The sequence below is a fragment of the Triturus cristatus genome, chromosome 9, assembly GCF_964204655.1.
Source record: "Triturus cristatus chromosome 9, aTriCri1.1, whole genome shotgun sequence".
NCBI lineage: Eukaryota > Metazoa > Chordata > Amphibia > Caudata > Salamandridae > Triturus > Triturus cristatus.
Window position 1 is genome coordinate 1184645711 of NC_140592.1, and position 17782 is coordinate 1184663492.

The window sequence follows — 17782 nt, forward strand, 5'->3', positions numbered from 1 at the left end:
TTGCGTGCGTGGTCTGTTGGTTTGGGTGCGCTGCCTAGGGCGGGGGGAGCACCAGGAGTCATCCCAGGCGGAGGGTGAGGAACCCAGGATGAGGACTTCCGTCTTGTCCGAGTTCAGTTTCAGGCGGCTGTTCTTCATCCATTCGGCTACCTCTTTCATCCCTTCGTGGAGGTTGGCTCTGGCGGTGGCGGGGTCGTTGGTGAGGGAGAGAATCAGCTGGGTGTCGTCGGCGTAGGAGATGATGTTGAGGTTGTGCTGGCGTGCGATGTCTGCGAGGGGCTCATGTACACGTTGAAGAGGGTTGGACTGAGCGAGGAGCCTTGAGGAACGCCGCAGAGGACTTCGGTGGCTTCAGATCTGAACGGGGGGAGGCGGACTCTCTGTGTCCTTCCGGCGAGGAAGGAGGTGATCCACTCCAGTGACTTCTCCTGGATTCCGACATTGCTAAGTCGCTGCACTAGTGTACGGTGGCAGACAGTGTCGAAGGCCGCGGAGAGGTCTAGGAGGATGAGGGCCGCTGTTTCTCTGTTGTCAAGCAAAGCTCGGATGTCATCGGTGGCTGCGATCAGGGCAGTCTCGGTGCTGTGGTTGGCCCGGAAGCCAGACTGCGAGAGGTCGAGGGATCCGTTCGTCTCGAGGAAGGCGGCCAGCTGCTTGTTGACGGTCTTCTCAATGACTTTTGCAGGAAACGGGAGCAGCGAGATGGGGCGGTAGTTCTTGAGGTCGGTGGGGTCGGCTGATGGCTTCTTTAGTAGAGCGCTGAGTTCGGCGTGCTTCCAGCTCTCCGGGAAGGTAGCGGTGTCGAAGGAGGTGTTGATGATGTCCCGCAGGTGGGGTGCGATGACAGCGTCGGCCTTGTTGAAGACGTGGTGAGGGCAGGGGTCGGTAGGAGATCCGGAGTGGATGGAGTTCATCGTGCGGACGGTGTCTTCGGTGCTGATCGGGGTCCAGGCGCGGAGGGTGGTGGTGGGGGGCGGTGGTTCGGTCGTGGTGTGCGTCGGTTGAGTGCTGAAGCTGTTGTGTCCGCGATCTTGTTGTGGAAGTAGGAGACGAGGGAGTTGCAGAGGTCTTGTGAAGGGGTGATGTCGTTGTTACCGGCGTTGGGGTTGGAGAGCTCTTTGACGATGTTGAAGAGTTCCTTGCTGTTGTGTGCGTTGTTGTCCAGTCGTTCCTTGAATGCGGTTTTCTTGGTGGCGTGGATGAGTTGGTGGTGTTTTCGGGTGGCGAGCTTGAGGGCAGTCATGTTGTCCGGTGTTGGGTCTCTGCGCCAGGTTCTCTCGAGGGCTCGGCAGTTCTTCTTGGAGCTCTTGAGTTCGTCGGTGAACCATGGGGCTTTCTTGCTACCGGGTCTGCTAGTCGGGGTCTTCAGAGGGGCGAGGTCGTCAGCGCAGTCGCTGATCCACTTCGTGAGGTTGGTGGCCGCTTGGCTGGGGTTCGTTGCGCTGGTGGGTGGGTTCTTGCTCAGGGCGGTCGCGAGCTGGTCGGCTGTGATCTTGTTCCAGCTTCTGCGTGCAACCTGTTGCTGGTGGTGGTGGATCGTGGTCCTTCTGAAGCTGAAGTGGACGCAGCTGTGGTCCGTCCAGTGGAGTCCGGTGGCGTGGCTGAAGGCGATGTCCTTGCTGGATGAGAAGACGGGGTCGAGTGTGTGTCCGGCGTAGTGGGTGGGGGTGGTGACCAGCTGCTTGAGTCCGAGGTTGGCGAGGTTGTCCAGCAGGGTGGTGGTGTTGCGGTCGTTGTTGTTCTCCAGGTGGAAGTTGAGGTCCCCGAGGAGGATGTAGTCAGCGGAGGGGAGGGCGTGCGGGCTGATGAAGTCGGCGATGTCTTCGCTGAATTGTGTGCGGGGTCCCGGGGGTCTGTAGATGAGGGTGCCTCTGAGGGTGGTCTTGGGGTTGATGTGGACCTGGAAGTGCAGGTGTTCGGCGGGTGCGAGGGTGTCGTTGGTGTTGGTCGTGATGCGGATGGTGTTCCTGTGGATGATGGCGATGCCTCCTCCGGTGTGGTTGATGCTGTCCCTTCGGATGATCTTGTAGCCGTCTGGGATGGCGATGGCAATGTCGGGCGTTGAGGAGGCGTTCATCCAGGTTTCCGTGAGGAAGGCAACGTCTGGGGCTGTGGTGTCGAGCAGGTTCCAGAGCTCGACGGCGTGTCTGTGGACGGAGCGGGTGTTGAGCAGGATGCATTTCAGGTGGCTGCTGCTGTTGCACGTCTTGGTCGGTGCTGGAGTTGTGCTGGTCTGGATGCAGGTGAACTTGCAGGCGTTGCAGCAGAAGGGTCCGTGGGTGCGTCTCGGGGTGGCTCGGTAGCATCCTGGGATTCGGCCGGCGTTGAGAGCGTTGAGGGTGGCGGCGTCGTACGTCCGGCGGGTGGGCTGGGGTCTGCGGGGGCCAGGGGTCCTGGCGCTGGTCGCAGTCCAGGCGCGGACGGGCGCAGACGGGCTTACCTTTGGCGCACCTTCGGCGCTCATTCGGCGCTCCCGCTGCGCGCGTCCGCTGCGCGGTCGCTCAGGGGGCGTCATAAGAGAGGAGCCGGGAGGGTGGGTCAGCTCGGTGGCGGGAGCGGGCGGCCAATGGGCAGGGGGGGGCGGAGTCGGCGGTGGACTGTGGCGGGAAGGGGCTCAGAGGGCGGCTCTGCGGCGGCTGGGTCGTCCGGTGGACGGCAGGGGACCCAAGGGCAGCAACGAGGCAGCGGAGCAAGGTAAGGCAGGCAGCGGGCAGGAGCGGGCTTCCAGGCAGCAGGCAGGAGCAAGGCTGGCAGGCAGCAGGTAAGAGTACAGCACTGAACTAATCCATCCACCGCCTGCTCCATTTGTAAACTTGCCTGCAAGCATCTTGGAGGCATCAACCACATCACAAAAACTTCAGTAACACCATAACAAGGCCTGCTTCTTGAGCCCGGTTATCCAACTCTCACTGGAAGGCAACTGCAGATGCAGGTTATTTATTTATGGATTGAGTTTCTTATCACGCTGGCCATGGCACTTCAAACTGATTGGTGGAAGGCAATGACGACCTTAAAGGCCTTTTATAACAATGCTCTTCGAGGAGCACGGCGATAGGCTAAAAAATAATCTGTCAGTTCCGCGGTAGGGGGGTCATGCAAACTGGGAATGGAGACTAACCCAACCTTGACCTCCCGGAGGGGAAGTTAGAGCTGTGTCTAGAGCAGCAGCGGCCAGCACTGATCGCAGGGGCGGGAGGAGGAGGAGGACGCAAAAGGAAACTGGGAATAAGAAAAAAAAAATTAAAACTTGCCTTCTCGCCGCTTCCTCACCTCCACAGTCCTCCCTCACTCGGCCTTACCGGAAGCACACCTAGGAGACCAGTCAGCCAATCACAACGCTGCCTTAGCAGCATTGTGATTGGTCTGAGCGCCGTGTTTTAGCGCTCAGATGCTGACTGGGGTCCTGGGTATGTTCTCCAACAGAAGGATGTATTGCATCCTGCATGGAGAACATGCGAAGTGCGCAAGACTGTTTTGGGCGGCCCGAGAAGACCGGCCTAGCAGTCACTGCGCACTTTAGGAGGGTGCTACCACTCCACCTCGGCCCCCAGCGCAAAGTGGGCAAAAGAAGGAGGAAACAAAATTATAATAACGCAAGTTATTGTCATTTTATTTTTCCTTTGTGTCACTGCAAAAGAAGCAGTGCGGCGATGATCCTCCGCTTTAGCAGAGGTGCCGCCACTGGTGGAGAAACTTGGGACAGTGCAGTATGCTGGCTAGCGCCCTCCATACACTGACTGGGAAGACTTTCTGTTCCTGAATTCGCCGGACTGGTACTGGTGTTTCCATTTTTCAGTGAAAGTGGGTGGAGCAAGGGAATTGTAAGAGAGCAAGGCATGGTGGATTTGAAGCTTGAAGAAATTTCTTAAAAAAGGAATGAGCTTTTTCTTTTTATCAATCTAACCTGGAATGTGCATGGACCGATTGTTGAGCAGACCATTCACGCTGCTATGTGTACCATTGAGTTGGGTAACAATAAATATCTGTTATTTAGCGCCAAGATACCCTTGGATGAATGTGCGCTTTACAAATACAAGTTATGTTATGTTATGTGCCAGAGAGCCCCTGACAATTTTCACTGCGTTAGTTGTAGTGTGGGTCTAGCTCCTAGGTAGTGGATAAGGGTGGTTTTCTCTTGCTGACGTAAGGGGCATATAATCTTTCCTTCGAGCGCTTTTTAACAGCACAGGTGGATACTGCTCAGGCCACTTTTATTAGTGGGAGGAGCCCGCCAGTTTGTTTTTTGCCTGACAAGCTGCTAGGCTACAATTTTCGGAGAGCCTCCCGTAGCTCATGTTCATCAGATTTGCTTATGTGTACCTGCTTTGTTCAGTCACCCAAAATGAAGGGAGCGGACGGGTACATGGTCTCACACTCTGCCCATGGCAGTATACTGTGGCGGGCAGAAGTAAAATGCAAATGACAAATTAACAGACCACTGGATGAAGTACATAGACCAAAAACTCCACTATGGATGTATTTTTGTATGAATTGTTTCTAAAAACAATAGTCTAGTAATACAGCTAAAGCGGTTTCAAAGGGCGGAGTCACAAACAGAATCACTCCTACACTCCTCAGTCATTTACATGAGCAACCATACAGGTGGAAACGTCTTGATCTTTTTTTTTTTGACAATCAACAAGTTACACTGACAGCACAGAGTCCAAGTTCACTTGTTTGACAATAATAAGCATCAAATATGAAGTCATACGGTGAGCACATTGGACAGGCATTTAGCATGGCGAACAAGGGGGGACAGTGTGGCAAGAACAAGCGTCCCTCTTCTCAGCCCCTTTAACCCATCTGGTCTGCCCATTTGCCTCACACCCATTGATACTTGGATGGACAGCCCCTGGCCTCAAATAAGCGTTTCTCCTGAGCGGCGCCCCAGTCCACACCCCGGCGCCAGTTAGCGATCGTGGGGGGGGGGTCAGGCCGCGTTTGTTTGTTCTCTTTGAGATATTCGCTGTCTACAAACGGGGAGGAGTAGAAATACCCTCTCTATCTCCCTTTGCAGATAGTGAAGGGTAGGTAACGCAGACTTTTGTCCCCGTTGTAACCCGTCGTGCCTATCTTTATCTCCCCACTGATTGATTGTCCGAACATTGATTGTTTTGAAGAATAGTGCTCTTTGAGATATTCTCTGTTTGCAAATAACGTAGAATAGAAATATTCTGTCTAGTCTTTGCAAATAGTGAAGGGTAGGTAACGCAGACTTTTGTCCCCGTTGTAACCCGTCGTGCCTATCTTTATCTCCCCATTGATTGATTGATTGATTGTCCGAACACTAGTTGTTCGATATTGGTTCTTTGGAGGTATTCTCTGCTTACAAATAACGAGGAATAGAGATATTCTGTCTAGTCTTTGCAAGCAGTGAAAAGATAGGTAGTGCTGACTTTTGTCCCCGTTGAAACCCGTCATGCCTATCTTCTCCCCACTGATTGGTAGTTGGTTCTGCCCGGACCGCTTATTAGAGGTGAACCATCCGGCTCCACTGGAGGGCACCCCTAATAAGGACATGTTCACTAAATATGGACTAGTCGCCGTAGCTTATAGCAAGCTGTGGCATAAATATACCAAGAAGGACCCCGAGAGTCAGTGGCCACTGATGGGATCCTTCGACGACCATAAGATAGAAGTGCTAGAAATAGCTCTGCGTAGCAATAAGACGACGCCTACTATGCTTGACAGTATCGGCATGTGGCGCAAAGAAGCAACGCAACGGAAAAAGAGGGAAGAAGTAAAAGCAGAAAAGGAATTACGAAAAGCAGCTCACCTTGCCGCTAGAAAGTTAGAAGAAGAAATAAAGGAGAGAAGGGAAACTAAACTAAGACAGGAGCCCGAAACATCAGGCCAGTACGCTGTTAGGACCCCTTCTTTGCTCTACCCTGAGTTGTCCTCTAAGCAGCGAACGAATGATGAATTACTATTAGGTCCCCCGATCATTTACATGCCCCCTCCATACGCACCCTCCCAATCAATAGTGCAACACCCACAACCCCCAAACACGAGCGAAAGCAGTACAGGGGCCTCGGTCCTCACGGCCTCCGCGCCGGCCGAGCCTCCTGTACTGAACACAACGTTGGCAATAACGTTGGATGACCCTGAGATGAGAAAGAAAGATTCCACCAGAATGAATCGACTAACGAAGGATGAACGAGCAGGAATCGACAAAATAGTACAGACACTAGTGGAGCGTAAGGAAAGTGAGGAGTATATAACAGACGTATATAACTCGTATGCAGACAGCCGCAGACGACACTTTGTCGTACGACTTTGTTATCATGCCCTAAATGCATATGAGGATAGGTACCGCGATAAAGGTCCCGAAGGCTTAGCGACCCTATATAGGAAGGTAGACATTGGGGAAGAAGGAGAGGGCGATGTAACGAACCTCTTCACTCGTACACTCGAGGTCTATCGACACCTTAGAGAACACAGGCAGACCACCAAAGCAGAAACCCCCATAGCGACTAAGCCCCAAGAAGGAAGGGCTGATACCATGATGCCCATCAAAGAGGCTGCCCCCTACTGGGTCCCCCCACGAGGTCAGGGAACACATGACGACATCAACCACCAAGATGCGAAGAGAAGGGTTGTATATAATTGGGTCTACCAGCCATGGGACCGACAAGATATTTTGACCTTTAGAAAAACTCTACCCGACTTGAGAAAGAACCCGACTGCCTTCTACACTGAACTGGGTACAGCCTTAGGTTCTACGATAATGACTTTAGCAGATATCGACTTGTTCTTTGGGCTATGTCTGCCGGCTGATGTGTGGAAGCAAATCCGGAAAGTTGACCACGCTGAGCCGTTCGGATATACCTGGTTACAACTCGATACCATAGACAAACAGCGAGAACCAGGACAGAAACCCCCGAAAGCCATATTAGAGCTCCCAGACAAGATTGTACAGAAGCTAAAGACTCTAATCCCAGAAAGAAAGGTAGACTGGTCGATAGTGACGGCTTGTCGCCAGAAACCCCAGGAGGATGTGTCTGAATACTTCTCCCGATTCGAGACTGTGTTTTCCGATTACAGTGGCCAAGACATGACCACCGCAACCGGACATCACCTCTTTGTCCAGAATTATGTGAAGGGTCTGTCACAAGAAGTTTCCCAGAAGCTACAGACCAGCGAGAGTAGTTGGGCAGCCTCCAAACCCGCAGCAATTCTCCAGATGGCCCAATATTACGAAAACCAGAAGAACGAGAACGATAGGGCGTCAGAGAGGAAGAAAAAGGAACTGAAGGAGAGGGTAATGATAGCACAGTTGCAAGGGGTGACCATAGGAAGGGAACCCCCGAAAGGGAATTACCAACCAACCGCCCCTAGAAAGCTACCCCCTAGAGACCATACACCTGCACCCTACAACGGACGGAGAGACTTAGATGGGAACCAATGTGCGTTCTGTAGAGGGTTCGGACACTGGAAATCCCAGTGCCCGGTCCTTCTGGAACTGAACAAAAATAGGGATCCCAGAGACACAGCATATGACCCCAGAAATAGAGGACAGGGACGAGGGCACACGAACGACGCCATCAACGACAGGCCAGGCAGACCAAACACCTTTGATCGCCCCCGACAAAACCAGTGTCAGCAGTCCGACTACGAAAGCACCCTTGACTTCGCATAGGACCGCCAGGGGCAAGGGAGGGATCCAGTCGAACTCCGTGTTGACCAGCAAGGTCCTTACGTCACCGCTAAGGTCCTAGGCACGAAATCTCCATTCCTGGTAGATACTGGAGCGACACGTAGTGCGTTATCTAAACGACTGATTCCTAGGGCACCCTTGTCTGGCTCACACGTAACCTCAATAGGCTTCGATGGAACGCCCTCCACTAACCCCTTATCAGCACCAATCTCTTTTGACTTAGACGATAACGTCACTGACACGACCTTTCTGCTCTCCTCCAACACCCCCGATGCTATTATGGGACTTGACTTACTAAAACATTTTCAAGCTACCATCAGATGCTCCCCAGACGGAGTTCGGGTCATCCTGCACGATAACCCAGATCTGTCCAGACCCTGTCACACACGGCGTATGCTCTCTATAACCGATGCTGACCTGTCCCTACTCGACACATTACCTTCACATCTATGGGCAAAAAACCGACTCAGATGTAGGGCGCATGGTGATCGACCCAGTACACATAACCGTCCGACCGGACGCAGTGCTCCCAAAGCTTCCACAGTATCGGATATCGCCCGAAGGCGATGGTGGAAATCATCGAGTCCCTAGTCGATGCAGGAGTGGTAGAAGAAGTAGTCAGTAATGTTTGCAACAGCCCTATCCTACCCATTGTTAAGAAGCAAGGCGAGGGAGATGAGAAAGCATACCGCTTTATTGTTGACTTACGAGAAGTTAACAAAGTAGTCATACCTCAGTACCCCGTGGTCTCAGACATCACCACCATCCTCACCCTGATTCCGTCCACTGCCACTACCTTTACCGTTATTGATCTCAAGAACGCATTCTTTTCCATCCCCATCCACCCAGACAGCCGCTACCTCTTCGGCTTCACCCTAAAAGCCCGTTCGTACAGATTCTGTAGGGCACCCCAAGGCTACACTGAGAGTCCCAGCATTTATAGCCAAGCCCTCAAGAGACAACTAGATGCAGTCCAACTGCCCGATGGAGTAGTGCTAATACAGTATGTCGATGACATCCTTTTGGCGGCCGACACCACTCCACTTGCAGTCACAGCCACCATTCACCTCCTCCGCTTCCTCACGGAGAACGGTCACAAGGTCTCCAGGAAGAAATTACAATTCTGCCAACCCCAAGTAACATATCTAGGCCACCTACTATCCAAAGACGGGAGAAAACTTACCCCTGACCGAATTCAGACCATCCTAGAAACCCCTGTTCCCAAAACTCAGAAACAAGTGCGGTCCCTGGTAGGCCTCACCTCCTTTTGTCGACAATGGCTGCCAAACTTCAGTCTTATCGTAAAACCTCTGCTCTCCCTGCTGGCTAAAGATGTCCCCTTCCCCCTCCCTTGGACACCCGAATGTCAATCCTCCTTCAAAGAATTACGAGACGCCCTTTGCTCAGCCCCAGTCCTAGGAACCCCAGACTACACTAAACCTTTTTCCCTCTACACCCACGAAAGGGAGGGATGCGCGTTGTCTGTCCTAACCCAGTCCATAGGTCCTAAACAACGCCCTTGTGCCTACTTCTCTGCCACTCTTGACCCCGTAGCCAGAGCTTTGCCTGCCTGCCTTCGAGCAGTGGCCGCCGCTGCTGTCTCTATCCGGCAAAGCGAGGGGATTGTGCTCTCGAACCCCCTCACTGTATTGGTACCCCATGCGGTTGACACCCTCCTGAACCAAACCAAGACTCAACACCTGACTAGCGCACGACTGACCGGTTACGAACTGACTCTGCTTGCACCCCACATCACATTGAAACGATGCACCACTCTGAATCCAGCTACTCTACTACCTCTCCCTGACACTGATCCCAATGCGTCCCCTATACACGACTGTGTGACTCTCACCGACGAACAGACCAAGAGTAGGGTCGACCTCCGAGATACTGCCTTCCCGGACCCTGACGGAGAACTATGGGTGGATGGCTCATGTATCAAGCTCCCCGATGGCACCACCTCAGCTGCCTATGCAGTCACCACGGCCCGAACAGTTGTTGAGACAGCCCGCATCACACAGCGATCCGCACAGGCGGCGGAACTAATTGCTCTCACACGAGCATGCATTCTGGCAGCAGGGACAACCGCAAACATTTACACAGACAGTCAGTATGCCTTCGGGGTAGTTCACCACTTTGGGCTCTTATGGAAAGAGAGGGGATTCCTGACCTCTCATGGCACACCCATCCTGCATGGAGATCTAGTCTCTGCCCTGACCGAAGCGGTCCTCCTCCCCACACGGCTGGCTGTGATCAAATGCCAAGCACACAAGAAGGTGACAGACATTATAGGACAGGGAAATGCACTAGCTGACATTACTGCCCGAACCACAGCCGAGAATAGGTCCACGACCCGTATGTACGTGACCAGGTCACAAGCTGAGAAATGGAAGGATGCTAGGGAAACGATTAGGGACATCCAATTAGCCAGAACACCACACGAGTTAGCTGAATGGGCACGGGTGGGATTGAAGGACGATGATGGTTGCTGGCGGACTAAAGACTCGAACAAATGGTTGCTACCAGACTCATACTTGATCCCCATGCTGACCATGGCACACTCCCCCGCACACATAGGGTCTGCCCCCATGATCGAACTCATCTCCAAAGTCTGGCACAACGACAAGATCCCAGACTCAGCCAAACGTCTGGTCCAACAATGCCTAGTATGCCTCCAACACAACCCTGGGAAAGGAACTGCTGTACCCCGGGGAGGGTTCGGGGTCCCCAATCACCCTTTTGAAGTCCTACAAATGGACTATGTCCAGTTAGAAAGGTGCCAAGGTTTGAAGTACGTACTTGTCGTTGTGTGTGCCTTCAGCAAGTGGGTGGAAGCCTATCCAACCCACGACAACACCGCCATGACTACCGCAAAAGTACTACTGAAGGAATTCTTCCCCCGATACGGCCTTTGTCGAATTTTGTGGAGCGACACCGGCCCCCACTTCGTAGCCGAAGTTATCCAACTCATCTTAAAAGGGTTGGGTGTAAAACAGAAATTCCATGCGGTCTTCCATCCCCAATCTGCAGGCTTGGTTGAGCGACACAATGCCACATTGAAGCTTAAGATAGCAAAAATAGTCGCCACCACAGGACTAAGATGGCCAGACGCTCTCCCGCTAGCATTGCTATCAATGCGTTCCACCCCCACCAAACACCACTTAACCCCCTACGAGGTCGTCTTCGGGCGGCCCATGAACCTTTGGACTGCACCGAAACCAACATCCATCCACGACGTCCCGGACGTCCTCATGTCTGACTATCTGTACAATCTAACTAAAACGTTGTCTGTTATCCATCAGCAGGTGCTGCACGCCATTCCCGATGTTTCCAGGGGCCCCGGACATGACATCCAACCCGGTTACTTCGTCTTAGTGCGTAACTTCCAGCGCACCAAGAGTCTGGAGCCCCGGTGGACGGGCCCCCTGCAAGTCCTGATCACCACCCGAACAGCTCTTCGAGTGGAGGGGAAACGCAATTGGCTGCATGCACACCACTGCAAGAAGGTATCACCGACCCTGACAACCACGGACAACATCACCGCCCAAGAGGAACTTCTGGACAAAGACCGACCATCCCTGAGCCGCTGCCCGGATACAGAGACACTTGAATTGACTGAATATCCCGATCCCACTGTGCCATCCAAGGAAGGGTATAACTTGCGACGAAAGTAGAGAACTTCGGCTAAGCAGACCACAAACTAAGTTGAAATCTCAGAGCGGTTGCCTAGTCACCTCAAAGGCCATCAGGAGAGAAACTAAACAAAGTCTGTGGTTCTGCCCGCTACCGAGTTCCTTGAAGGTGATGGAAGCGCCCGACATGAAGATGATGGAAGCAATCGGACGTCCGAAGACCCACTACAAAAACCCAAAGACTGACAGAATGCACAGCTCAAAGACTATTATACTTTTCGTTACCCTTCTCTTTTGCCTTCTCCTCATGGTCACATTCTGGATCATGGAGGAGAGCACCCCTGCTCATAGGACATTGCTGACCACCGTTCAACCTACCACCATGAAAGAACACCATCTGATCTCACTTTCACCCCAACTCCGAGAAAGACGTAAGGAGTTCTGGAATAACTCTTTTGTGCAGTTGCTCCACCAACACAATCTTGCCGCCAACGCCACTAACTGCTGGATCTGTGGATTGCTACCACATGCCACTGGGCATTCAATCCCTTTCATCCCTACACCTTTTTCTGTCCATGGTTCCTGCCTCGCCTGGCTAATCCTCCTGCAGGAGAGCTACAAGGACAATGCCACTTACGGCAAAACTGTGTCACACTTCTACCATGGGTTCTGGCTGAACAAAACTGGAAAAACCTCTGCCCTCTTCTGCCCTCTGAAGTCAAACACTTCCTTCCACCTGGACATCCCTGCCAAAGAACGAGTTGAAATGCAAGTGTTCAACAACCCAGCCAGACCTACCTTCTCTTACCTCCGGAAACGAACGGCCGCCACCCTGACAGTGGCCCTAACCGGCATCAACATCACTGGATTTGTGTGCCTCGAGGGCCTGGGGGCGCAGCTGGTGGGCCACAGCTCCTGCCTCATCACCCGAACATTGGACTCAGTTGACCCACCCTCCTTTATTGCCTCCCCGAATATGTACTTCGTCTGTGGTACTAAGGCCTACACCTGGCTTCCGAAAGGTTGGGGAGGCACCTGCTACATCGCCTTTGTCCTTCCTCCGACATATGTGGCTCCAGCAAACCATCACCGACAGAAACGGGCCAAAGACATTGTGCAAGCCGACTCCGCCGGAGCACAGTTCATGGACGCAGTGAAAGGCCTTGTTCCACTCTGGGGTCCAATGGCAAACAGCCGTGCCATCCGCCACTTAACCCAGGCAGTCGAAACGGCGATGAACATTACGGCTGGCGCCCTCGCCAACAACACCGCCGAGCTCCAGGCCGTCCGCTTAGTGGCCCTTCAGAACCGCCTCGTTCTAGATGTGGTTCTGGCTGATCGTGGAGGAGCATGCCGCATCATTGGGTCCAGCTGTTGTACCTACGTACCGGATAACTCACCCTCAGTCTACAAAGCAATTGAACACCTCCACAGACTGTCCGCAGAGGTCCATCAAGAGCAAGAAGAATGGTCACTTGGGAGCTGGTTTTGGGACACTATTAAAAGTTGGGGATGGAGGCCGTTTTCATTTATCCTAATACCGATTGTGATACTATGTGGATGTTGCTTGGGGATTCAGTGCCTGCCACCTTTATGTTCGCTTTTTATGAACTGCATCTGCCTTAAGACTTTGGACTTTGAAACAGAGCGAATGAAAGCTCTGTATGAGGTGGAAGTTCGAAGTATTATGGGGATAGATCCGAACTAGACAAGCTGGCGAGATATGTTAAAAGGGAGGACTGTGGAAATTTAGCTTATAACTGAACATTATCTGCGCCATCTTGCCTCTACCCAGCGCCACGCACAGCGAATGCACGGCCGCCATTTTAGGCACCCCACTCTCTCCCCGCTCATTCTCGATCGCCAGCGCTTTCCCCTGGCGCTGCGAGCATCCCCCGCGCGCCGGCCACCCCCGCTCTCTTATACACGGGCCATAAACCCTCGCATTCTGCGCGACCCTGCCATGGAACCACATCCCACACCTGACCGACATCCCATACATGGTCATGCCTCTCTTTGATAAACCCCCTTCCTCTGCGCCCCATTGTCCGAACCGATCCCAGGCCATCACCTAGCCCTGCGGATGCAGTTTATTGCCCCTACTGTAAGGGAAACACCCCACATCAAAGGGATTACAGTGGATCAAAGCCCCTACCCCCTGAGACCCGGCCGGTTGCACACACCCCCGGGAATTGGCGGAATGTCCAGCTGCGTGATAGCCATCTCCTACTGTAGATGGGGTGGGGACTTCTACTGTAGATATGTGTGGGAACGAGCTTGAAGTGGGGGTTCCAAGGAATGTCTTTCCGTACATCAAAGTCTCAATAAGAATGTACCATGTGTAATAAAGCAATAAACCTGTGTATAAGAGGCCAGGCCTCAGAGATGCAGTTAGAGCACCTCGTGACGATACCTTGCTGTCTGATCTGATGTGTTCTGCTCCGACGGAATAAAACTTTGTTTCCTGCCTTCCAGTCTCCGGCGCCTGCCTCTTTCATTGGTAAATTATCGAGTGGTATGAGAGGCGATTACCGCCGGGCAATACTTGAAAGGTTATCGACTGAAACTGCCGCTACCATTTAACAAGGCCAGGAAGACCGTTCGGGTCACCGCCGGGAGCATCTGGGGGACGGGGGAGCCGTATAGGAGGGCTTGGATTCGAGGAAAGTCCATGTCTCGGAGTTCGGTTTGATAAGCTGAGTCAGAGCATCCCCCTGTAAACCTGTCATGGAGGACAAGCAGCCTCGTCGCCAGATAGTATAGGAACAGGTCAGTCATGCCCATTCCTCCGTCGAAGGACGGAATACGGCAACGATCAAGGAACATGCGTGGTCGGCCCGTGCCCCATTAGAATTGTATGATCATTGAGTCGATCTCTCAGAACCAGCTTCGGGGGTAGCGGAAGGTCGTGTTTTGAATGATATATAGGAATCAAGGTAGGATCATTGTTGGAAAGTGGGTTATTGGTAGGGGCAAATGTAGGTCTGCCACTGGCAATAAGGTCACTAACACAGTATAGGGCTCAGAATAGGTCTTAGAAAATTATTCCTATGCTCAACCCTTGGTAACCTGGCTGCGAGCAGGCAGGCTTAACTTCAAAGACAGGTATGTAAAGCATTTAAAAAACACACATTCATTAAATAATTAAGACACAACACAAAATAAAAATCCTATACCAATTTATAACAATAGAAAATATTTTCATCTTTTAAATGACACCAAAACGAAAAAAAATCCACTGTAGGAAACCAGAGATTTGAATTTTTAAAGATTAGTCACTTTCTCGTGCTTAGAAACCAACAGTGCCCCTTTTAGGTATTCTGTTTGCTCTGACAGGGACACATTCACATTTACCAATTGTTCTGGAGGATTTCTCACCACTCGGGTGCAGCCTTCTCCAGCGGGCTGGGTCCAGTTAGAACTCCTTCCTGAAGTTCTTCTTGCGGGTCCCAAAGTATCCAACACACAATCCAAGATTCTGGAATCTCCAAGAGGGTCCTTGAATGTGTGAGACTTCAATTCCGCAATCCACTTGAACAAAACCCTTACAAATCCACTGGTGAGATCTGTTAACCTGTAGCTTGCAGGAGTCCACTCTTTAGTCCTTTTGAAGCAGGTTTGATCCACAGGGCTGTAGTTTCAAATGGTGCAAAAAAGGTGCAATCTCAAAGTCCTGGCCTTTGGAAATACACATCAGAAATCTTCTGGACGGACCCTTCTGATTCTCTTAAGTTTCAAGCAGCAGATCTGAGAGACCCTGCCCCTCCCAGATACTTATTCCAAGTTCTTTGCTTCAAGCAGGAGGTCACTCTTGACCAATGGGAGCAGGGCAACTCCCCAAGGATATGACCACATCCTGTAGAGTGTGGCATTATTTTGTCCCAGAGTGCACCAAATCTTCCAGATTCATAATGGCTGATTTTCCAGCAGGGAGGTAAGAGCTGGCTAAAGACCCCTAGGATGGCTACTTTCTATAGCCTCTCCCCCTTGCATCTGCTCATTCTTTCCTTAATCATAGCTCTGGATTTGGATCAAGACAGTAGAGTTGTAAATGACGCTGAGGCTGTTCCCTTCCCTTTGAAGACCATGGCTTACGACTCCTCCCCCTGCTCTGACATTCCTGTGTAGCAGCACACTGCCCTCCCTATAGAGTTGGTTAACACCAGGGGCTCTTTATCATCTCTTCGAAGCAGCCTGGCTAATCCACTTAACTCTGACCAATCAAGACAGACAACTGGAAGGCTGAATCTGGACTAACAAACAAGAAAGTCTTATAACTTCTTGTCTGTACATTTTAGGAGAAATTCAACAATATGATATTGTTGGATTCATCACTACCATTCTGGGAAGTCTTTGAATGGAAGTTCTATCATTCTCCTATCAGGAGTTATTAGTTAATAACTTCTTGCCATGTTAACCTATGTGGCATGAGATGTGCAATGGGAAAAATGACTTGTGCCATTTCTCCAGCACTAGAGCTTATAAATGAACAAGTTACTTACCTTCGGTAACGCTTTTTCTGGCGGATACAGTATCTGCCTGTGGATTCTTCACCTTGTGAATATACCCTGCGCCAGCATTCCACAGAATTTTTTTCCCCAGCTCTCTATGCCGACATGGACGTCATAATACCTCGGCTCCGCTCGCAACTCCGTATGACGTCACCGGAGCCATAAGAGAGCCACGTCGGCGTGATGACATCAGTTCCACCCATTTTTTCCGTGCCTCCGAGGCGAACAGGTGGACCGACAACAGATTCAAAGTATACACAGTATACAACATTCAAACAAATATACATAGTACATATACAAAAAGGAAACCTAAGGAACAAAAGTATTTCCTATAAGTGTCCCAGAAAAAACAACCTTTCAAGCAAGGCATCCTTTAAGGTATACAAAGGTGGACAACGGGGTGGCGGGTGGGCCAGTGAGGAATCCACAGGCAGATACTGTATCCACCAGAAAAAGCGTTACCGAAGGTAAGTAACTTGTTCTTCTGATGGATACATCTGCCAGTGGATTCCTCACCTTGTGAATAGATTCCCACAGCAGTCTCACTCCTGGAGTAGGGTGTCCACCTTCCTATACCAAAAAGTCCTGCAAGACAGAGCGCGCAAAATGGCCCTCCCTCCTCATCTCAGAGTCCAAGCAATAATGCTTTGCGAAAGTATAGAGGGAGGCCCAAGTCGCGGCTTTACAAATGTCTGCCACCGGAACACCCCTGGCCAAAGCAGAGGTAGACAATTTAGCTCTAGTTGAATGAGCCCTAATACCCTCAGGAGGAACCTTACCAGCAAGGGTGTAGCAGATCTTGATGGCTAGGATGAGACATCTGGACAGAGTGCGCTTGTGCACAGCTTTGCCTTTAGATTGTCCGATATAGCCCAGGAAGAGCTGATCATCCAAACGAAAGTCCTTCGTTCTGTCCAAATACAAGCTCACAGCTCTTTTAGGGTCCAATCGGTGAAGTCTTTCCTCCTCCTTGGAAAGATGAGGAGGTGGATAAAACACAAGGAAAGTAACGGACTGCCCCAGATGGAAGGGAGTAACTACCTTAGGTAGGAAAGCAGCTCTGGTCCTTAGAACCATCCTTTCAGCATGTAAGGATAAAAACAGGGGTTTTGAACTAAGAGCTTGAAGCTCACTCACCCTCCTTGCCGAGGTTATGGCTACAAGAAAGACCGTCTTAAAGGACAACAGCCTCAAAGGACAACTATGAAGGGGCTCAAAAAGAGACCCCATCAAAAAAGTTAAAACAAGATTAAGGTCCCACTGTGGCATTGCAAAAGGAGTAGGTGGAAACCTGTTAGTAAGACCTTTGATAAATCTTAATACAATAGGAGATTTAAATAATGATGGCTGATCTGGAAGACACAGAAAAGCCGATAAGGCTGATAAATAGCCCTTAACCGTGGCCACAGCACAACTCTGCTGAGTCAAGGAAAGAGCAAACTGAAGTACATTGGAAAGATGGGCCTTTAAAGGGTCAATGGATCTCTCTCCACACCATTTTACAAACTTAGACCACCTGTAGGAGTAAATGGACTTGGTGGAGTGTCGCCTGGCCGATAAAATAGCATCCACCACATCAGGCGGGAGAGAGAAAGAACTCAGGTTGCCCCGTTCAATCTCCAGGCATGAAGGTGCAGGCTCTGGATGTGGGGGTGTAGAACCTGCGCCTCCGACTGCAAGAGGAGGTCTGCCCTGAGTGGGAGACGGAGCGGAGGGCGCGATGAAAGGTGAAGTAGATCTGTGTACCACACCCTTCTTGGCCAATACGGGGCGACCAAAATAACTTGGGCCCAGTCTTGGCGAATCTTCCTCAGAACCCGAGGAATCAAGGGTATGGGAGGAAACGCGTAAAGGAGATGTGAGCTCCAACTCAACTGAAACGCGTTCCCCAACGCCCCGTGCAATGGAAACTGGAGACTGCAGAATGACGGGCAATGCGCGTTCTCGCGAGTGGCAAACGGGTCCATCCGAGGAGTCCCCCA

The 17782-nt window shown here is 51.5% G+C and overlaps 1 protein-coding gene across 1 annotated transcript in view; it reads right to left on the minus strand.

Moving 5' to 3' along the window:
* The window catches only part of TEDC1 (tubulin epsilon and delta complex 1), a 639294-nt gene that overhangs the window by 230740 nt on the left and 390772 nt on the right, over positions 1-17782 (minus strand). The window lies entirely within an intron of this gene.